We start from the raw sequence: 23,908 nt of genomic DNA on the forward strand, positions 1-23,908 counted from the left end.
CCTGTTCTAGAGTGGATTTCTTTCCATATATTGCAGATTTGCGATTCAGATTTGTAGTCCTGAATTAATTACATTTGATATCTGAAGTACATTAGTTTTTTGGCAGTCTGTAAGCCCTAATAATAGAGAAGGATGTTGTCAGTCAATTGAGAGCCGTGATTCAGCTCCTGCTTTCTCTCTTTTACTTCCTAACTCTTCCAGGAGTTGTAGGGAGAAAATAGGCTACCAGGAAGCAGTTGAAAAAACATCCTCATGTATAAAGCACATTAACACAAAGCAAAAAGGGAAAAACAGCAATAGAATATCAAAGCAGACCCAGCAAATTGGTAGTAACAAGTTGCTTGTGATAACTTATATATAAAACATCCTCTTGCTGGAGAGACCACCTTGATAAACAACTTGGTGAGACTTGTTTTCTCCTTCTCTTTCTCTCCCTTGGATCCCTTGGGTGTGTAATATCGCTTTGTTTTCAGCACAGATTGCTAGAGAGGTCCCTTTCCAACACCAAGTCCACCCCACCCCCTCTCAGCAGCTCTGCAAATCATATTCAAGGTCACTATCCTGGGATTTTCTTCTATCTGCTCGATGACAGTGCTGAAATCCTGGAACAATAGAACTTGACTGTTCAGACTTATCAGAGCATTCACAGGTAGATGTTTGTAGGGTTGGATCATTTGAACTAGTGGTGTTAAAAGCAATATGAAATGAATCTGGACAGCTAACTTCATCTGTGATTTATGCCAGATCTATGCGTAACGTTGGATTCACTCCAAAAGAATATTTAAGCAGTCCTAGAGTAAAAAACATGCACAGAACAGAGGAAAAGGTGGTCCCCCTGTAAATCCCAGTTGTCATCTACGTAGGATCAATATTGCACATTGTTATTCAGCATTTCCGCCACTTCTGTTCTTTTTGAAAAACTTCTTGGCTCACTAGTGCAGCTCAGCAAACTCCTTCACAATGAAGTTCTTCCAGTGCTGAACATCACCTATTAGTATGTGATGAGTTCAGCACCCTTCCTGGCGTGTCTTGGGATATGAGTAACTACAAAGTGAAGGGCATGTCAAGACCTAGAATCCACTTAGGAATGCTTAGCATTCCACACTTTTTCCTTTTCAGAGATGTATCTGGGTAGGGGAAAAAGTATTGAAAACATGTAGACTGAATGTCCCTCCTCTTGGATGTGCACCTTAATGTGGTGAGAGGGTCAAGAAAGACAGGGAAGCTGAGAGCAGTGCCTCTGGGTGGTCAGACTGTCTCACTAGGCTGGTCTCCTAACAGAGTCACCCAAGGCAGAATGGTCAAAGCTGAGGCACCATACTAAGATGCACCCACTTCTTCAGGAGTAATGGTCACATTAGCAGAACAGAATGGATCTCTCTAAAGCTGATGGGCAGAGAAACTTCTGAAGGGCAGCCACTGCACAGCAGTGGTAGCTGAAGATGACACTGATGGAGGATCTTTTGCAGAAAGTGGCAGCGACCTCCAAACTAATTCTGGTTAGTACTGTGTAAAAGGGGAAATGGTAAACCACTTCTGCTTTTTCTTGTCTGGAAAACCCTATGATGAAAGAAGACCGAGTTCCGAGTATGAAAAGATTGATTAAAGGAAGCTGGAACACTGATTTTAGAAGAGCTAAGCAGGGTTGTCATGGACAGGACATTCTGGAGGGCTTTCATTCAGAGCATTGCCATAAATTGGAGATGACTTGATGGCACATAGAAACAACAGCAAATTTTAGTGTGTGAAGAATGCATATTGTGATATGATTATATGTGTTTTAGAAGCTGCTAGCTCCAACAGCTTCCAAAGTGTGATCATATCAAAACAGAAAGACAAATATTTCCATGCACAATGACATTTCCAACATCCCAAGCACCCAATGTTTCCTACACTGGCCAGAAAACAAATAGATTTAAACTTACTTCTCTGTCGGTTTGTGGTTTAAAACTATTTAGGAAAATGCTCTCTCAGAGTGTTGTCAGTGGCTGATTGATGCAACCAATTGTGGCATGAAATTAGCTATTATTACAGGACCATGCAAGCCTTGTCAGCTGGTCACCAGTTTTGGAGCTATTCCTACAATGTATAATTCACTATATATAAGAAGGTATCAGTTATGATAGAGTTTAATATGATCCAGGTTTCATGAGATCTTAGAACCTTTATTCAATTAAATGCTTGACCTAAACATCTGAAATGAATGCTAGCTACATTTTTTAATATGGGCAGAAAGCAGTTCTGACTCATTGTCAGCCATAGGTTGGGGATTAAGGACAAGATCTTCCAGGTGAGATTTGCCTTGCAGAGAAGTAAGTTCAAGCATCCTTTACTTACACCTCTTTCTTGCCCCACTGTTTTGTTGTGATATTAGTAATTTTGAGTAAAGTTCAGACACCAAACTTTAAGGGCAGGTCCAGACGACTATGTAGTCAGTTGGGACTTAACATTGTTAACATAAACCCCTATGTTGCCTAACTAATGATTGGACATAGGATGGGTCCTGAGGTACCACCTCTCCTCTCCTCCCCAGTCTTCCTACTGTTATCCCAGGACATACTAGGCATGAGATAGCAAGAAAGATGCCATGGTGTTGGAAATAAGAAAGAAAGCTGTTTTGGGTGCACATTCTCAAGGAATGCTGTGGAGTGGAGGCTGTTTGGGATGTGGATCAATTCCAGACACTGACTTGAGAGAAATGAAGGTGTTTATCTCAAGGCAGACATCCCAGGTAGGCAGGCAGCTTCTGGGAATAACCAAAATGTACAGTTGGTGAGAAGGGACTTGGAACTGGGAAGTTGCTCATAGCTAGATGAAGCCAGCACAACCCTTGCCCCCATGATGTGAGGTCGACAAAGGAGGGCAGGCCAGTTGGAAGATCAGCATGCAGAGGGGACGTGTGCTCATTTCCAGAAAGCCCCAAACCCTGAAGGGATGAGGCCCAGGCATGCTCATAAGGAGAGTTTCTGGAAGTGAATATTAGATTGCGTTCAATGAACCACTCCATGCAAGCTCAGAGATTCATTCTGGGTGTTTGTGCTTCTGAAAAATGCTTCGGTCAGCAAAGAACATTTTGTAAAAAGGGTCTGTGGCTTTTGAATGTGCAAAGGGAGCAACCTGAGTTCACGACACATGGAAGGAGAGTGGGGACGTGTTTGTCAGCTCTCTTTTTGTGTTGCAAAACTGATGATAAGCAAATATATGCCATATAATCTGGTTTGCTGCTGAAACTGTTTCTGACTGGTTGCACGTTTTCTATCTGGATGGTCCACTATGGTATTTTTAACAGATTCGCAAACTGATTTGCTTGGCAAGTTCTAATTGAATTTATATAGCATGTGTGTGTGTTCTGAATTTATACTATATACCAGTAATGGCGAATCTTTTAGAGACCAAGTGCCCAAACTGCAACCCCAAACCCTTTTATCACAAAGTGCCGACACTGCAATAAAACCCTGAAATTTAGAAAAAACAACTCATAGCCAGTCCAAGCAAATTTCTCTCTTTTTCTCTCTCTCTCTTTGGCAGTGCACTGACCAGCCATGCAAAAGCTCAGATGAGTTGGGGCAAATGAGTCGCAGCTTGTGATGTCATCACCTGGCATTGCTACGCCTTTCCGAGCATGCGCATGGCCCCTATGTGAGAGGGCTCTATGTGCCCGCTGCGGCACACGTGCCATAGGTTTGCCACCACCGCTATATGCCATATATATAGTATTATTGCTAGCCACGATTGAGCAGCAGTTTTGGTGGAAAGGTAGTATATAAACATAATAAATACATAATAAATCCTAGACAGAGAAAGGGATGTCTCTTTCATCCATCTTATTTTCCTTATTGTTTTTCCTCCCTACTCCCAGATGCATGACTGTTGATACTGACATAAAATACATGAAGCTCTATGAACACCTCAGATTTTATATGCATGAACTGATCGATCAGCTTTATGCACTGGTTTCCCTGAAGTTCTCAAGGTGGTGAACCTACAGTCTCGTATCATCAAACGACAAGATAGTATAACCGTAGAACTACGCAATTATAGAAGGACTAATTAGCAGTAAAACTAGGGACTCATCGTGTGCTATGCTGGCTAGCTTTTACTTCAGGGACAGCTTGTGTGGATCTTAAGCAGAAGAACTGTAGATGCTTGTCTAGATGGGGATATATGGGGAATTTCTGCTGGCCATTAGTGCCACCACCTAGGGAAGAACTGCTCCTTTAGTGGGCAGTCCAACCTAGGGGGTTTCTTACTTACACCAAATGCCTATATTTCTGGGCCTAAGGAACTCTGTGCCAGTAGAACTGGAGATCCACAAGCTGACAGTTTCCTGCTGCCACACTGAAGTAGCTGGCATTACTGGCTTAGGCATGAGATGAGTACCCACATGAACTATTGTGCAGCTTGTGGATTCAGTGGGAATTGCTCTTGCATAAGGCCTGCAGCCTTAGGAAGGGCTTCTGAAACTGGTTTCAGAACTCACTTAACATTGAACTTGTAATGATGTTAAGTTAAATAAGATCCTAATATTCCTGCTAAATCACCATCTTGCCAATCTGCATAACTGGCTGGAATCTTACGTTTTTCTGAGGTGAATGAAAATATCCCTTCAACCTAAAACAAATAATACATGCTGAGATTTTCATGTTGGTAGCAATTTCTGTCTCATAGGTGAGCCTAGGAAGACATCAGTTCTTTTGTCTTTTGCAATGGACTGCTATAGTATGCCTGTCGTTGCCTACATGTTGCTTTTTGTAATAGTTAGGTGAGATATTTATTCCCCTGCCTATTGAAATCTATTCATTTGGGCTTGGATTTTCATATGAGAATCTTCTTTGCTCTCTCATCCACCCACCTATTCTCTCCTATTTTAGTGCAATTTGATACAAAAGAAGAAAAAGAATAAGATCTATTTATAGGTAATGTGCATTACCTCACGCCCCTAAAAAAGGCACAGAAAGAAGACCAAATGTTCATCATGAATGATTAAAACAGCACGTGGCCAGGATGCTTTGGAAGCCAACAATATTTTGCACAGTATGTACATATGGTTTATTAGGTGAAATTCAGTATGGTGACTGCTCTGTAGTATTTTTCTAGTCTATTTTTCCAGCTGGATAATCTATCACATTCAGACTTTCGCACTTCAACCAGCACTTGTTATAACTTCTCATTTTGGGTCCAAGTGTTAAGATGATGGACAGCATTTGCTGATTCAAATATATCTGTGCCTTAAAGAGAAAAAAAAAATGTTGGATCTCAACTTGCTGAAGCCCATTTTCTTGCCCTTGATGATACACTTTCTTTTCTGGTTTTGGCATTTTACCCTGTCCTTCATGTGAATTACAGATACTATTTTAAAGAAAAAAAATATTATTTCTGAAATAGTACAATGCAGGAATCTTTCAGTGATCATTCATATAATCACACAAACTAATAGCAAACTTAGTTGTCCAAGTGTATATCCTCATGTTGCCAGAATGCCTAAGAACGAGGTATCAACGTGCTTGGGGAACCCTAAAATTTGCGGAAGTATAAAAATGTGTAGGGGAAACCCACCCCACAAAGCATGCTTAGTGGTCACATAATTCTAGCTGACTGATGGAGATACTGGGTTGGCAGGGGAAATGGAATGGGGTCCACGGAAAGAGAGCATGGCTGGCTGGCTAGAACCATGCACAAGAGCACTTGACAGTCTAACACTTCATTGCAAATCTTACTTGTTGAAAATAGTTCTGAACCGTTTTCATACTGTCTTGTTTGGTGTGATAGGGTTGAGGTGTGACCTTTCCTTGTAGAGAAAGCAGAGTGGAATAAACCAGAGAATAGGACCATTACAGCCAGACCACTCTCAATTTTGGGGCCATCCTATGTTTGTGTATATTGTGTATAAAAGTCATTCTACTGTCTTTCATTAGGTGAAAAAATATATAGACCTTTCATTGGTCCTTCTTGCCTTCTCAGCATCTCTGAAGCAAGCAGGACTTGCCCACCTGTGGGATGCTGCAATTATCAGCGACACCTGTGAACTAACCAAAGGTGAGAATAAGCTGAACAGAAATTGGGAATAAAGTGGAACAGAGTGAATGTGCCTAGAGCCCTGAGGGATTCATATCCAGTGCCTTAAGTGATCACCCCCAAGGCCAACAAAGAAGAGGGGAAGTTGCTTTCATGTCATGCTCATTGAATAGACTAGATATCACAGGATGCCCTGGTCTTTCAAGAAAATGTGACTGCCCAGTGAGAGTCAATGAGCAAAGCATGGGTGGATCTTTGGCAAGCAACAAAATAAGCATGGGTAGGATTGTACAGAGACCAATATAGCAGTCGCATCACCATATGGAGCCTGCATAAATCCATACGTTGGCTCATCGCCCTTTCTCCTCATCAAAGACAGGCATGGTTGAAACTGGACCTCTCCCTTCACTGGCGGCTATCTAAACTGAAGGCTCCTTTGCACATTGCAGTTGCTGTATGGAACCCCTGGCATATGGAGGATGGGTCAAAGAGCTTCCACATGATGGTCCTAAAGTATAGATGAGGAGTGTATAATTTGGGGATGGGGATGAGGGGTGAGAAGAGACGAGGAGGAGAATGGTGTCCCTTTTCACCATGTGTACGTTATTTATTTATTCAGTGTTGTAATGTTCAATAGCTGAAGCTTTCTGGGTAGTTTACAATAGTTCTTAGAACAGGGCCCTAATACAATAAAACACAATGGAGGGATTTTTTTTCTCCTCAAAATGCAGAAGTTAAAAGCAATTTAACAGGTAAAGTTAGGCAAGAGTATAATTGTCAAGAAAACAGATTTTGATTGCAAATCCAGGTTTACAGTGACAGTCTTCTTGCTGGAAGTGGGTCCCACTGAACTCAGTGGAACTTATTTTGAATTAACATGCATAGTATTGCACTGCACATGTGGCTTTCAGAAATGGTCAAGTTTGTTTTGTTTTTGCCACCATCCAACAAAACTATAAATATATGATGGATACAATTCAGTGTACACTCAGGGCTTCTTTTGATCATTTTGTAGCAAAAATGTTGAATCTGAGAATACCTTGAATTTTCATGAAGTTGAAGCTAATTTTGTACAAAATCTAGTGCAAATTTTGAGCATGAATTAAGTTAGCACTTGCATGCATAAACTACTCCAGATGCTCTGAACCCAGACAAGAAATTCTGTACCCAGAATATTTAACATCTACTTGAAACTGCTGGAGGAGGTTATATGGATGTATGGGCTGAGGCACCACCAATATGCAGATGACACTGAGCTCTATCCCCCCTTTTCCATCAAATCCAGGTATAGTAGTGGCCTCTTTCAATCAGTGTCTGAGCATGGTAATAGATTGGATGAGGGCCAACAAACTGTGACTCATTCCAGGTAAGACAGAGGTGCTGTTAGTAGGTGGTTCATCTGCCCAGTTTGGTGAAAATCAACCTGTTCTGGATGGAATTGCAAGTGCCCAAAAGCACAGATTTCATAGTTTGGGTGTGCTCCTGGTTCCAGAGCTGTCACTTGAAGAACAAGTAGATTTGGTGGCATGGAACACCTTTGATTAGCTTATGCTGATAAACCAACTGCCACTCTACCTGTACAGAGTGGCTACAGTTATCCATGCTCCAATAACCTCTCATTTGAATTACTGCAGTGTGCAGAACATGGGGCTGCATTTGAAAATGGTCCAGAAACTTCAGCTGATCCAAAACAGGGCAGCAAGACTGTTAATAGGACTGGCCCATGAGAACATTTGCACCAGTCCTTTTCCAGCTATACTGGGTGCCAGTTGAAGACCAGGCCTGATTCAAAGTGCAAGTACTAACACTAACATCCAAAGACATACAGGGCTTGGGGGCAGGTTATCTGAAAGATTGCTTTGTCCCATATGTACCTGCCAGACCTTGTGGTCATCTCTATGGGTCCTTCTCCAGGAGCCTCTTCCAAAGGAAGTGAGGCAGGTGGCTACCAAAAGAAAAGTCTCTTTGGTTGTGGCACCTTTTTGGTTTTGAAATGAACTTCCCAAAGAGGTGTGCTGCCTCCTACTTTGGATTCTTTTCAGTGCTCGGTGAAGACCTTTTTATTTTTCCAGCATTTTACCAGTTTAAACTTCTGAACTTTATTTTTAATTGCACTTTATTCTGTACCACTGCTGATTCAATAGCTAATGTGGTTTCATGGATTTAAGTTGATGTGTGTATGTGTGTGGGTTTTTTCCCCTGTATAGAGATATGGGAGGAATCTGATGGGTGTGTGTGCCAAATCTGATGATGTTTCTCCACTTTTTCCCACAGATTCTGTTCCATCAACCCTACACTAATGCTGACTTTATTTGATGTGAGTTGAGGTAGTCCACAGACTTTGGTTTTTAAAAGGGCTGCAATTTCTAAAATTTGGATAAATGTGAGACAAATTTGAGGCACTGATCTACAATCTGTGAGAATTTATTCAAATTGCAATTTGCACAAATAAGACTAGAGATACATGGTTCTTGGCTACCAATTTGCACAAGTATTTCAAGCAATTTTGTAGAAGCAGGCAAAAAACATGCTCTTTTGTTGAAATCCATCAAGTTTAAACTGAATGAGTTTTCCAGTGCCACACATCCCAAGCGGTGGAACATTAAATACATGGCCACATGATTTAGAGAAGAAAAAGTGAAATAATTGAGTGCTTATCTGTCTGAATGAAAGTAGGTATGATCCAGTCAAAATTAGCTACTTCTAAGTCACACTGATCCAATGACATGTGCTTTATTCTGATTTCAGCGGCTTGTACTTCTTTCACTGAAATTAACAGTGGGGGGAATGCTTAACATTGACTGGATTGTGTTCCTTATCCTCAGACATATAGTTTATTTGTTTTTTTTTAATGCATTGCATTTCCTTGGACCAATGCATAGTATCTCACTGCCCATATGGCGAATCGAGCCTGGCAGAAAAAATGAGCACAGAGATGAGGATTGAGAAATGTAAAGAAACACACATGAGCATATGGTGTGGAAAAGGCCTTGCTGGATGGGTGAATAAAAAAGGAGCAAATTAATTCTTTTAATATATTTTAAAAGGCTTTGATGTTATTGTGCATGGAAAGAGGGCCTGTTTCCCCCATGGGCTTCAGATAGTTGCCTGCCACAGGGGTGGAGTGGGTGATAAGTTCTAAAAACCTAGTTAAAACCATTTTCTTCTTCTTCTTAAGATATTTCTTGGCTTCATAAACATTTCTAGCTTCTTCTGTTATGCATGTTTTTCCTCAGTGCCTATAGATAAGAGCAAATTGAATAGCCGTGATTGTGCACAGCATTCTGTTTTATGTTGCAAAGGAAGTTTTCAGTGCATCTTTGAAAATTCCCTTCGGTGACAATACGCAGTCAGCATATATCCTTGTGGAAAAAAAAGAGAAAAGATGAAGGTATTAGCCAATCTGATCTATCTAAATATACCATCAGAACTGAGAAAATAATTTGTCATAAATAATGGATTTTTAAGTCATCACATTTTATTTCTTCCTAGATTTTCCCCAGTACGTTTAAACAAAGTAAAAAATATTAGTGAACATGTTCCTTGTTGTAGGTTGTCAAAACTTTTAAACGCTACTAACCTTGCTTTCTTCTTTTGGAAATCAGCTTTTTATGCTTCTTTTTTTAAAAGAGAATTTCTCTCAACTTCTTGAAGAACTAAAACCTCATAATAGTCATAATCAAAGTCATTTCCTGAACTTTGAATGAGACACATACATGTAAAAACCAATTTGTCTTTCTTTGGGAATGTTTTTAGAAAAGCTGAAATCTTCTTCCAGATTCCTATGCACAAACACTGAAAACATACCAGCCATAACAGGAAGGATTGCATGTATATGTTGTCAGCCAGATGCTGCCTTTGTCTACATCATCAAGACAAAACAATTGAGCTTTAATGCGCACAACCTCTGAGTGGTACACTGGATCTTCAACAACAGCAGCAGCATGTTCCATGCTGAATGCATCCCTCTTTGCCCTCAGGCCTTGCAAGTTTGTCACAGCAGACTTTCAGTGACTCTCTTGTCCAACCACTGGACCCAATTTTAATAGCTCTTTCACCACCTGGAAAAGTTCTGCCAGGCAATTATCTGAGGACACAATGATTGTGACAAAGCAAGCTTTCTTTTCTGTCATCACTGTCACATGGCAGGCATGATCGTGCGTTCTCACTAGTGTTTGATTGCATTTTGTGTGAGACCCATGCCTCTTGTTCTCAACCTGTCATCCTGCTTGCTTCATCAGCCATGGCTCCCTAAATATCAGGGGGGTGACCAGGTTCTGCTTTACAAAGAAGATAGTTGGGAATGATCATATTACTCTGCTAGGGATGGGGAGAATTTTTTTTTATTTGATGTTGGATAAGAGCATACCAAATTTTTTCATAAATGGGATGGAAAGTATTCAAGTTCTTAAAAGGGGGGAAATGTAGAATTAAGCCAAACTTACTGATTTGTCCATCTATTCTTGCCATCTCACTGGTAGGAGATTTTTTCAATTGATTTGTCACTCTTGCATTGTTCAGTTTCCTGGCAAAATATGACAATGCATGAGCAGATTGCACAATTAATATCCACTTGGAATTAACATTCTGGTGCCATCCATTCACACAGGATGATCTCATACAGTTGCTCTATTTTGTCTTGGAAGTTTTGTTCTCTTTCCCTGACTAGATGGATATAAGACTCTAATGTCCAGATATGTGAGTTGAGTAAGAGCTAAAATCAGAGAGCTTAGGTTATATTCAGTGGACAGAACTTGAGTGTGACTTCAGAGACAACCTCTGTTCTTTGTCAGAAGTATGCAACCCTTCTCAAACAGGATTATGTCAGTCTTTCATATATCAGGAACCCCCACTTGCAAATTTAGCCCATAATGGTGCCTGACACAAGCAGAAACAACCTTGTTAACACTGCCCTGTGTGTGTTGAACTTGGTGTGTGACTATAGGTTTCTGTGGCCAAACAATGTCCCAGCAACACCTCATTTAGGGATAGACAGAATAGATAAACTTACGGAACTAAAGTCGACTACTGATATTTATAATACAGGCTGCAAGTAGCTCAAAGCAGCACAATGAGGATGATGACAACAACAACAATGACTACTTCTTTTTATTTGTATCCCACTTTGGAAATACAATTTAAAGCAGCACAGGCTACCACTTCAGTGCCATGTGGGGTGCATGAACTTGAACCAAAAAGAGCAGCTGCAAGTGCAGTGAATGAGGAACCAGGAAAGGTACCGAAGAGTTAAAAATGTGGAGATGCTTTGTACTGCAGTAATCGGCTAAAACTTTATCAGATGATCACAAGGCAGTGGCAAACTGTAACTTCAGGAAATAAACTTCCCTAATGGGGGGGTGTGCAACAGATGTCTTCTGCTGGCTTGCCCAGAGAAGATCTCTCCTGCAAAGCACTGTCAGGTATTTACTAATAGAGAATTTATGGTTTGCACCTTATCCATTGGTTTGTGAATTTTCTATTAGCTAAATTAATGTTTTTCTTCACCTTGCTTCTTTTTGCGCAGAACCCAAGGTGGCTTTCATAGTCATAGTCATAGTCATCCTCTGTTTTCACACCAGAAGCCCAGTAGGTTATGCTAAGAATGAGTAACTGGCCTGAAGTTATCCAGTGCATTCATGATCAAGTGAGGACTAGAACGTTCTGCAGCAAAAAAATGACAGTTAAATTTGATTAATTAATCAGTGGCAGCATCACAATAATACAAATAATAGATGCCATAAACATATTAAAAACACAATTTAAGCAGTGGTTATCCACACATGTAAAATATCTACCATGCTCACAGGTTTGAAAGGACATTGGAAAAAGCAATCCTCAACAATTGGTATAACTATGTCCAAATGTCTGGGAAAATTAGTATATTTTTGCTGAGCACCCCACTCCCCCCCAAAAAATGACACAACGCACACAAGACAGCCCACACACAGCCCATACTCAAGCTTAAGTGTGGGTTGCCATGTTGTGTGGACCCAGGCAATATGTGTGGAACAGGTCTAAATCCAACAAGTATAATTTTAGCATTCTGGCCATTACACTATATTGACGCAAGCTTTTTGTGTTTTGTACTCCTTGGACTAGATATTACTTCTATCCTCTTGCAGATGAAATGATATATTTTCTAAATTTCTTTGCTTTTCATATTTTATACTTTTTCTCCACATTTATCCATACTCAAGAAAGCATGAAAACCAATTTCCTACCAAACAACTCAGAAAGATCTCTAAATCTGATACTGTTTCCAAGTACAAAGATACTATTTGGGTAAATTATCAATGTTTAACACTTAGGAGACACACAAAAATGGCTTGTTTGTACTGAGCACATAATCTGCTGTATTAATTGTTTTCTCTTTTTTTGTCAAAATGCTGCTAATTGTGATCCACTTATCGCCTTTGTTCAAAGCAAAGAATTTTAATTACCTTTGGAAAATGTAATTAATAATAATTACATTATTACAACTGCACAACATTAATTGCAATTATACTACAATAAAGAAGTCGAGTTCCATTTGGAAAACATACAAGTCTTTCTAACAAGCTTAAGGCATGACTGAAAATGGCATTTCTCATTTGAATGAAAGACTTACACTTCTTGTTTGTGGCTCCATCCCTGAAATTTTCTTCAAACTACCACATGATTTCTGCTCATATATTCCAGCTGGTGGGGGGAGGTGTTTCTGGGTTAGTTAACTTTCTCTTCCTATGTGCAAAATGGCTTCTTATTATCTTATTAGCATTCCAATACTGTATTTCTGTGCAGTGAGAGAGGAAAATTGCTATGCATTGTCTCTGACCTCTGGGAATAGCATGTTAATTTTTGTCTTGCCACTAAACTAAGTAACTTCATAGGCCATATACTACAGACTCTAACTGGTTTAATAGTTATTCTCTCTCCCCAGGGAACCCTGAGACCTGTCCAAGAGAAGATGGCTGTGACCCTCTGAATGCTCACTATGCTGCATTTCCCAAGGTAGTTTAGTTAGGGTAGTTGTGGGAAATAATGACATTTAACTAGCTGTAAAACCAATACTGATACCGGCTGTAGCACAAAAACACCTTTACTCTGGGTCTGAGGAGCCAGTCATGCTCCTGTGTGGTAGCTAACACAAGGATTTAAGATGAAAGGATATTCTGTGGTAAAATATGTTGTGATTCCAAAGCTACAAAATAAAGAGACTCAGAAGTATAGCCGGGCACCACCGTGGGCAGAAGATAGGATTTAATGCAGAGGTAACCTCTTGGTGATTTGCAGTAGATCAGAAAGCAATTCTGAATCACAGTTGTTTAATAATCTCAGCAACAGGGTGGCCACCTCATCTCCACACTAAATTATATTGCAGAAATGAAGACGCTTGGGATATCTTGGAGTGTTTCCTGTGTAAGGATCATGAATGCCACTTACTCCTGGCTTGGCACTCAAATCTGTTCCCACTCCAGCAAATAAAGGTTTGTGACTTTCCAGAGTAGAAATAACCCCTAATCAAAATAGATGATCATCACATCTAGCTTTAGGCACTTCAAAGTCTGGCATAGTTGGCAGTTAAGGTCATAACCAACTCTTTCTTCTTTCCCTAGAAAATCCACTGCTCATGTCCACTTAAGGCCAGAAGCAATCTTACATGAATCTGTATATCAGAAGTCCCCAAGAGCTCAACAGTGCTGGAATTCTGGAGAACAATCTGCACATGCCATTATCACAAATGTATTAGAGCAGATTAGTCTAATGCCCAGACCGTTGATGGATGCAAATGACTGGAGGCTTCCTGCTTTCTGAGGGATCATCTGAAAACTGATACTTCAGATGTGCCCAGTGCAGCTGAGTGCATACTGCCCAAATGGTTGTGGTTTTCTTTGCTCAGTGTTTGTAGGAGGTAGGTTTTATTAGTTGCATCCTTTTTCAGCACATCTCTTTCTGGAGAGCATCAACTATGATGGCATGTCTGAGTGAACAAGCAGGGCTGCTGTGTGGTGCTTTGTTTTTCCACCTCCATAGCTTTAATTCCCAGGAACTGCACCCTGAACATCCCAAAGGAAAGCTTCATGGCCATCCTGAGGCATAGCAAAAATGGTGGTGGGGGGGCAGTAAATATGTAATGATGCAATGTAAAATGCATGTAGTTCTAGCTGAGTGTTGAAGAAAGTTGGAGTAGATGTGTGGCAAAATGCTTGGACATGAAAATTTAAATTAAGGAACTGAATCCTGATTTGCTCGTTCCTACTCTGGGGGCCACCAAGATGCCAGCATTCCTACAGGAAGCACAGAACTTGCTTGGATGCTGCCATCTTAGAAATGTTTCTTCCTCCCATCCCCATTGCTAGATCTAGAGGTTTTTAGGGAGAAAGGGTGGCCTGTTTAGAACAACATTCATTGACCTGGTTCACAAGATAGTCACTGCCTACCACAACTTGTTTAAGCCACAGAATGCTGTGTGGTTTTTGAACATTCAAGTCATGGCCATAGTTTGTCAGGTTGTCTGGATTATGCAAAGGTTAACAATCCACATATGACCTATTGTTGGGTTACGCTGGGTTATGGGTTGAAACCTTCGCATAATCTGCTCTTCCCTGTTAGAGGCAAAGTGGAATATTCAAAAAGGTCTTTGGCGTGTGTTACAACCCACTGTGACTTAAATAAGCAACAGCAGGATGTTCAGTCATACAAGCCATTATCTGACTAAACTTTACAGAAGTATGATATGCCTTAAAACAAATTCAGAACCGTTGTGATGCATATTTGCCAGGGTGGCACTGTATCAATCGATCACCTCTAGAAGCATCAGTATTTCAAAGAAATAATTTGCTTCTGTATGATTCCTATAAATATATATAAGGTGTGATGTTGATTCTGTCTGAAGGAAAAAAAATATACACAATGTACTTATAAATGAGAAGAATAAAATTTGGTAGTCGTTACCATAGAATCAAAGTGATTATGAAAGTGAGAGGAGAATACAAAATGATAACGCTTGTGTTCATGTGGATTAAAACCATGTCCGGAGATGAATAATGAATCCTTTTACACAACTATATACTTACTGGTTGGCAGAAAAATTAGACAATGTAATAGATGCAAGCAAATTGAAATGAGTATGAATGGTATGTTCTTTCAGTATCACGAGATTCTGCAACTAATTTTAAATTCAACAGAATAATATGAAGTCTTTTAGTACTTAATTAAACTTTTGTAATGCCTGTTTTACCAAGATGAATAAAATGCATAAATTGCATGAGGTGACATCTAATGCACACAAAAAAGAGAAATGTAAAAAAAAATAATAATAATCGGAACAGTGGGTACATTAAACTGATCTTTAATAATTGAAACCAATTTAATCATTTGAGATTATTTTATTCTAGCTGACGTAATACTGTAGCAGTTTTATTCTAATTATAACCTGTTTCATTTTACTCTGCCTTTCTAGTTAATTATTACAGTCAATTTGTAAAATGACATGGTTCCACATTTGCATAGGTCACTATTAAATAAATGAATAGCTGAAATTACTGTAGCATTGAAGTGTCAACTTTGGTAGAAGTCAAGAGGACTTCAAATGTTCTTCTAACACCCCTTAATGTGTTAATGACCACTATTAAACTGCAATTAAAAGGCCAGGGGAAAAATGCATGAAACAGTTAATAGAAAAATAGCAGCGACACAATTAAAATGCTTAAGGTTTTTTTTTTTTTAAACTGATGCAAAATAAAGTGATATGCTAAAAGAAGTATAGCATGAATCTATGCTTAATACATGACAGAGCTGACAGTTTAATGATAACAAATCATAGGCTGCCTTTTTGGGGGAGCATTACATGTCAGTTTAACATTAACATCACCAGTAAACAAGACAATGTGGTGATTTTACCTTGTATTTAAATTGCTACTTATTATGGCACTAAATAATAGCTTTAAATATCTGGTGTCCAGACCAATGATATACTGTATATGTGTGGGTATGTGATAAAGAGAAGGATGGTTACAGAAAGCTACATGGAAAGTTTTTGTTCTGCTAAATAAAGGATATATGCTCACCTCACTCGGCAGCACAACTTAAAGGTATTTGATTATTTATTTATTATATTTATAACCAGCGTGTTTTCTTGCAAATGCAGAAAACAAAGGCAGCCCACATAATCTACCCCCACCCTCCATTTTATCCTCACAATAGCAACAAGCTTGTGAGGTAGATTAGGCTGAGTGAGCTGCCAATGAGCTTTATCAGAAGTGGGTATCCGAACACGGATCTTCCAAGGTCCAAACGCCTGAACTGCTACGCCATACTGGTTCTGATCCAGAATGAAAGCTCTGTACACATGAGCAGGCTTACTACATATTGGCTGAGGTTTTGTCATTGGGATCGTATTACTCATTTGAGGCATATTAAACTGGCTGGATTCACTTTTTGACCTGCAGTGGCTTGCAGGTGCCAACTGGATCATGGCCAATGCCTTTTAAGTGCAAGAAATTGTGTCTCTTCCTCTTTCTTAACCATTCAAAATGTGATTTTCTTTCCTCACCCAAGAAAGCAGCATGAGCATTTCTGTCTGCTATGCAAGATAGGATCACATGAGCATCACTAGCATCTCTTGGAATGTGTCTGTGGCATTATCAGTGAAAGGAGCCTCAACTGCCCCTTCCCCACAATGCATGCTGTCTTCTGGCCATAATTTTAGGAATGTGCTCTCAGAAGCTGAGAATTCCTCTACTATGTAATCTGTTTGCAGCTGCATGCAGCCTTCCAAGCTCCAACCTTCCAGTCTATGTTTGAGACTGCAAACATCAGCAAAAGATATTAGGTTTCATCACCATACCAAATGCCCACAACTAAACAATCCTGTTTCTTTATTACTCTTTGTGGTGTTTGCGTTCTATTTTTCAATTTCCATTTGAAAAATAAAGCCAGTCTATTTCCTCTGCTCTGACTTCTAGGAATACTGCACTGGTTAAAGCCAATGTAGCACTTGGTGTGGCTTTTTCCTTTCCTTTCCTTTCCTTTCCTTTCCTTTCCTTTCCTTTCCTTTCCTCTTTCCAAAAGATTATTTGCAGAAGGCATACCTGCTCCGAGCAATTTGGTATTGCTGATCTACCAGAACCTGCATGCATAATTTAGATTACCAATATGTGCTTCAGTGGTGGGAGTTTACAGTTAATCCATTTGACCAAGATTGCCCAAATGTTTTTGTCACTGTTTAGCCATCCTCTGGAATGCAAGATTAGCCTAGGTCAGAGAGGATGAAGCAGGGAGATGACTTTGGATTATAACATGGCATTGGCGGAAGGAAGGGTAACTCTTTCCCCACATGTCACTTTCCTCTGGAAGCAATTGGAGGAAAGTGAATTAGGAAAATAGCATGTGTGAAAGACTTAACACTCCCCACTGGGTACCATGGTTGCAAGATGAATTGTACTCTATATCAGATGTTTTTCAGAAAAATAAGACAGCAGAACTGAGCATAGTTTTCTCTAGGTTTGTACTCTTTGTAAAAAATTCAGGTTTCAATCTTTTTACAGGCCATGGATTAGGTGGATGCTGATGTTTTATATCTTCTAAATTATATAAGGCTCTGGTGTACACCTCTGAACTTTTCTGTGCATACCATGGTCCATGACCTTAGAAGATTCACCCCAAGTGTCCAATTTTGATTCCATACATGTTTCACATTTAATACTGTTCCAGCCTTTTCTTTGGTATATTTGTGGGAATGGATGTCTGTTATTTTTATGTTTTGTACCAAAGAGACTAGGACAGAAGTATGATGGGGCAAGGCAAAGGCAGCAGATGGTTAAATGATAGGATCTATAAAATGTTATTTTTTCACAGTATTTGTATACTACTCCATATAAAGATAGGATCCAGAGGGGTGAAAAACTAAAGCTGATGAAAGAATACAACAAGACAACAATAAGAGCATGGCTTGTCAAGCAAGAAGGCTTCCCAAAATAAAGATGTCTTCTTTAGACACCAAAAGAGCCCGACATTGGTGCCTTCCCAACCTCTGGGGACAGGGAATTCAAGAGAGGTAGGGCCACCACACTGAAGTCTCTTCTCCTGGTAGATCTTTGTTGGGTCAGAGATTCATGTGAGATCTCCAGGGGAATATTCTCCAGGTACCTGAGTGATTAGGCAAGTCAGTAGAGCAGAAGACACTCTCTTGGGTATCCTGGTGCCAAATTTCTCAGGGCTTTATACACTAGTATTAGAACTTTAAACTTGGTCTGGCAGGAAATAGGCAGCCAATAATGGCTTAAATCGTCTTTCCTTCTGCCCTTCCTAGATGGAAAGAAAAAATCCACTTCCTTTGGGTTGAATGGGCTAGAAGCTAGAACTATAAATAAAGTGTGATATTGTTTTCTAGTGTCTTCTGTTGGTTTTGTCTTCTTTAATCTCCTGTGCAAGGATCAGCCATTTCTTTAATACTTGGAAGTGACTCAAGTGGTCATAACAGTTCTTGAGGTGGGGGAGCAGGCATCCCCCCCCCCCCCGGTACTGAAGTAATCACCATCATCATCAATGTAAAGTTGAGAAAAATGTAGATCTATTTAAAGCAGGGATGACAGTTGTTGAGCATTATGATGTATCATCTTGACATGAACTGAATGAGGTAGATTAGTGAGTGACACCAGGAATGTCAGAATTTACATCTCTGCACACACAAACTCTGTGGAAATCTGCTATTAGCTGCATTCGCAGTAAGCAGGCATGAGTAATGAATAAAAATTGACAGTGTCAGAGGCAGGATAATGAACTGCGCTCTGTACGCGTGTGCGCCCTCGTGTGCCTTTGTGTGTGTGGATTATGAAACTTTCATTGAACTTGCTTTCATTATTGTTCCTAAGACACACCGGCAACTATAAAGTGAATTAAGAGGCAAGACCATCATTCCAGCACGGCTGACAATGTATAAACCTCAGAAATGTACAGGGTGGGCCAAAAGTACTGATTGGATCATGGAGGACCTCACACAGTGGACGAATTGAAGGAGTTCATCTCACAAGCATTTATTGACATAGGTGCTAACTGGAATTTGTGTCACAGTGGCAGAGACAGGTTCCAGGAGTTTTGCAATTCTGATGGAGGACATTTTGAGCACCCTAGAGACTAAACATGACCCTATCAGTACTGAATTCCTACTTTAGGCCGACCCTGTATATTTGGCACTTATAAAGTACACAAAATCCAACTTCCATGCCATGAATGTGCATATGGTTTACTCATAGATGAATTCTGTCAGTTACTTGAAATTATATACATTTATCTTTCTTTCATCATTCAGAATTTAGAAATACAACATAACCTATCATGCCATTCTCAGGGTGGATTGCCAAATGGTTCTAAAAATGCCACAGGTAGGGCATAAAGGCAACAATTATTGCCTGACCCCTATCCTCACTGAACTAGTATTCAGGATATATTTAATCTAAAGCTGGACTTTAGAATCATGGCTACCAGATGGTGAATGACCTATTCTTAATTGACCTATCCTTTAATTAATTTGTCTAGTATACCTTTAAAGCTTCCATCTTCATGTCTTGTAGTACTAAATTCTGGATATATAAACAAACAAGACAGAAATGGACCACATGAAAGACTTCGCATCATGGGGAGTACAGCCCTATCCTCCAATGATTGTGCTTTGGACAGCTATAAATAATATATACAAATTAAAAACACAATCTTAATTAAAAGATAGCATAAAAACATAATGCAGATTTGTACAACATGAGGGCAGTAATTAAGTCACACTGCTGGTCATATGTTGGCCCAATTTTCTTAATTAGTCTTACTGGACAAAGGATTTCTGTACCCTCAGCATGTCCACTTGAAGGCCCTCTCTTGCATCTCTACCAAATGTTTTTCCAGTGTTGTGGGACTGAAAGGAGACCTCCCTCAAAGTTCTTAAACAAGACAGGCTTGTACAGGAGAATGGAATATTTCAGTTAGCCTCATCGCAAGTCATATACATCTTTGCGAGTCATAACCAAAACTCTGAATTGTGCCTCAGTGGTAACTTTAGTTGTCCTAACAAGGATAGGAACCAAAACAATATTACACATTTAGCACCTGTGGTTTTGCTTTCAGTTTTACTGTAGAGCAAGTGCAGAGAGGCTGACCTGAAAATTAAAAGTTTATTTACCCTTTCTCTCCCAGGCTGGAATTTCAATCTAGATGGGGGTCCATGAAACTAGAGTAAAAATGAATAAAAGATGCAGTTGCTAGACACAGATTAAAAGTAATGCCTGCTTTGGTCTTCTTGTGTTCTTTGTTGCACTCAGTCAACTATCTGGGTGGAGCATTCTGGACCAGCTGAGGTTTCTGAACACTTCTGACAAAAAAGTCCCACTTCATTAGACTTACAGTACTACATGAATGGATTGCCAGACAACTTCATTGTGTGATTCTGAGTCTGAGCAGCAACATTTTATAATTTTCTTACAATTTCCATTCTGGGGACCTCCATACCAGCAAATGGGATTAAGCACATAGAAAATGGCTAGGGTGGCGGTGCTAGACATACCTGGGAATTAAAAGGCAAAGGTCATAAATCACACAGCCATAGAAGGCTCCTGGGCTCTGTCAATGATCCTGCAGGTGGGTGACTGAGTTTGAATGTTGCCATAAAACCATTAATAAACAAACTTTTGCCTGTGGAAACCGCCACAAGGTGATGACTGGGCGAAAGTTCTCCTTGGTGGCAAAGCCCATCATGATGGTTAGCATAAAAATAAATAATACACAAAATGTTCTGCTTTGGAGACATAATCACACTGCCGGAGTAAGTAACTGGACCCTTGTAAGTTCCATACATTCTAGGATCCAGAATAATATAACACCCAACAGCCCTGTGTCATCCATAAGTGTTGCTGAAACTAGTTGAAGGAGTCTCAGCAGTTCTTCCCATGAGAACCAGTGCGCTGTAGTGAATACGATGTTGGACTTTGACCAGGGTTGGCTGTGGAACAGAAAAGGTGATCCGGGACCAACCCAACCATCAGTGCCATCTGGCTCATAAACTTGGGACAACAAAATTGTAGAGGAGCTACGTGCTCCACTTTGAACACCAAAGGAAGGTGAAGAAGTGAAGCTTCTGGGTCATGTCTAGCAGATTCGTAAAGTATTTATAGGAAGTGGAACATAAAACCAGAAAAATAGAAGAAGCTGTTTTATGTTTGGATCAAATATTTCCCCGTCCCTGGTGATTGAAGGACACCCTCAAAATATGGTCTGGGTTCGCACAACATGCCAAGCAACTCTGAGTGGTTTCACAGTTGGGTTTTTTAAAATCATGATCTACCTGAAAGACAATTAAGTAGTTTCTACTCTACCATGATTTTGATCTGCACTGCTCAGTCCTTCCACTATTGACATGTATCTCATCAGCCACTGCACCTGAAATTCAATCCCAAGGTGCTTCACTCCCTGACTATGTCACCTGTCTCTTCCTCATTGGTCCACACATAGAGGCTGAGTGGCTGAAGGGGCTCCTGCAGTTGCTACTGTCTGGACTCTGTGGCAGTTGTATACCCGGACCATGGAAAACCCGATCCTAGGTTCAGGCAATAAGACAAGCCATGGTCATACAGAGAAACCATAGAGCAAACCATGGTTTCTAAAGGCCAAACTTACCATGGGGAAATTCTATGATTTTGTTTAGACAATATGACAGACCAAGAACTGTTAAAACAACAACAACAACAGTACACCATGGTTTGTTGTGTTGTTTTTATCCAGCCATGGAAGATAGTAGGACGAATATACTAATCCTTGTTCTCTCTATTTCTGTGGTCAGTTTAGCCTGAAGCAGCATAGCTCAATAGACACAGAAGGGATGGCAATTCAGAGTGCTGCTACATATTACAGCAAGGGCCCAGACAGCAAATGTAAGTGGGTTCCATTTTTCCTATCCTTTTTCTTTTTTTGCAATGTCTTGAAGTGTCAGCCATCTAGTACATTTTGTTGACACTGCCTGGCAGCAACTCCTCCCTGGTTCAAGCAAGAGTCTTTCTTAAACCTACCTGGGGATCATGGGAACTGAACTGGGAACTTGCATGCAAAACTTGACCTTGGCCACTGAACTAAGTATCCAAGATTTGTTGGCATTTTCCCAGGTAGATCAACACAAATTGCTCATTTATAAATAGATGGACAGGTAAGAAAAGAACTGACATCCAGATGTTGCATCTGCTATGAGTTTACTTCATTTTTCCCATCATTCCTTTTCTAAACTAAAGTTTCTAGAATTATTTGTACCTTGGGAGTATATTTCAAGATTTTCTAATGCAGCATTAAAAAAATTAAACAGCAAAATGCTTCCCATTAAGCTGCCAGGGATATCATATACCACCGTGGATCAATTATGTATGTGCTAAATAAATTTTAATTTTAATTGAACTCTTAAATACGAGCAGCTGGAGTATACTGCAATAGGGGTATTGTCTCATTAGTACTCATCTACGTGTTCCCTGGACTTTGCATATTTTTATGCATGTGGCACACATATTTTGCCATCACTCTTCCGTTGCTTAAAAAGGCAAGAAAAAGAGAAGCCAGAACTTAACAACTATCAAAGTTTATGAAAGAATCGGTCTTTAAGACTGCAATCCTATACACTTTTTCTTGGGAGTAAGTCCCATGGAACTTGGTGGAGCTTACTTTTGAAGAGAATGCATGACTAAATGGCATGAATAAAATTCACCAAATTGGTGATTAAAAAAAAAACATTTTTAGTTGACACCATAAAACAAACACAAGAAGCAACTCTTCTCCCCACCCCCAACTTTGTTATCTGAATATTTTAAAAACTGATTTTCATGCACTGATCTGTACCTTATTTTTTAAGAAGCTATGTTCTGAAGATCAGCAGAGAGGATGAGGAAGCTTATCAGTGTCTTTGTCTCCTGCTGCAGAGTCCCTGTCCCACTCTGGGAAAAGCAGGAGCATCATCCGGGCAGTGCTGCAGAAAGGATCAGTGCTGCACACCTGGTTCCCCCTCTGCCCATCTTGCCAGCCTCAGAGGGAAGCCCCTCCCATGCATGAGAAGAGGGCTGAGATGCAGGTGGCAGCTGCATGCTTCAGCTGATTCGTCTTGCTCTGGTGTACCAGTGAGGTACCTCCCCGCACTCTGCACATTCAAAGCATGCATGGGGTGTGGATGCTTCTGGCAAGCTAGAGCTACAAAGGGAGCTGAGCACTGCCTACCCATTGCTGCCTGGCGCCAGAAAGGGGCTCAGGTGTGTCCCAGGTGGGGGATGCCTTTCTTGCAAGAGGGTGTCAACAAGAAAGGAGGATGAGTAGAGAATCAGCTGATGGGCACAGTGCCCGACCAAGCAAAGCCCTCAGCTGATCTGCAGCCTCCCACCTATGAACACAAGGTGCTTCTCTCAGGCATGTGATGGGGGCAGCAGGGGATTTAGCTGATTGGCACTACTCCTTTCCCAGTGCTGATCACCTGCTCCTGCCCTAAAGAATATCTTTAGGACAGAAAGTGGGTGGCACTGGGGGGCCTCTGACAGTTGTGCAAAAGGGAAACTGTCATTGGCACTTTCTGGCTAGCTGCTTGGCAAGATCAGTAACAGGTTGCTCTTGCCAAGTGTCTCTGCAGTGCTGGATTTGGAACCACAATGACTTCCATGTTAGGATACTACAAGAAGCCTTTGTGGACTGAGAAACCATAAAACAGGCCATTGTTCCTATTTGTGCTTCCTCAAAACCAAACACTACATCATGCTGAAATACCACAATGGCGATTAGCTGACATGACAGACCAGCAATGGTAAAATCATTGTGGCCCTCTGTGTGAACCTACTCAGTGTACCTGGATATGCCTTGTTACCTGTTCTAGGGTCCTGTTTAAGTTTCTTGAAGTAGAGATATTGCT

This window comes from Varanus komodoensis, unplaced genomic scaffold (assembly GCF_004798865.1).
Source record: "Varanus komodoensis strain SLA01 unplaced genomic scaffold, ASM479886v1 scaffold13_1, whole genome shotgun sequence".
NCBI classification, from domain to species: Eukaryota; Metazoa; Chordata; class Lepidosauria; order Squamata; family Varanidae; genus Varanus; species Varanus komodoensis.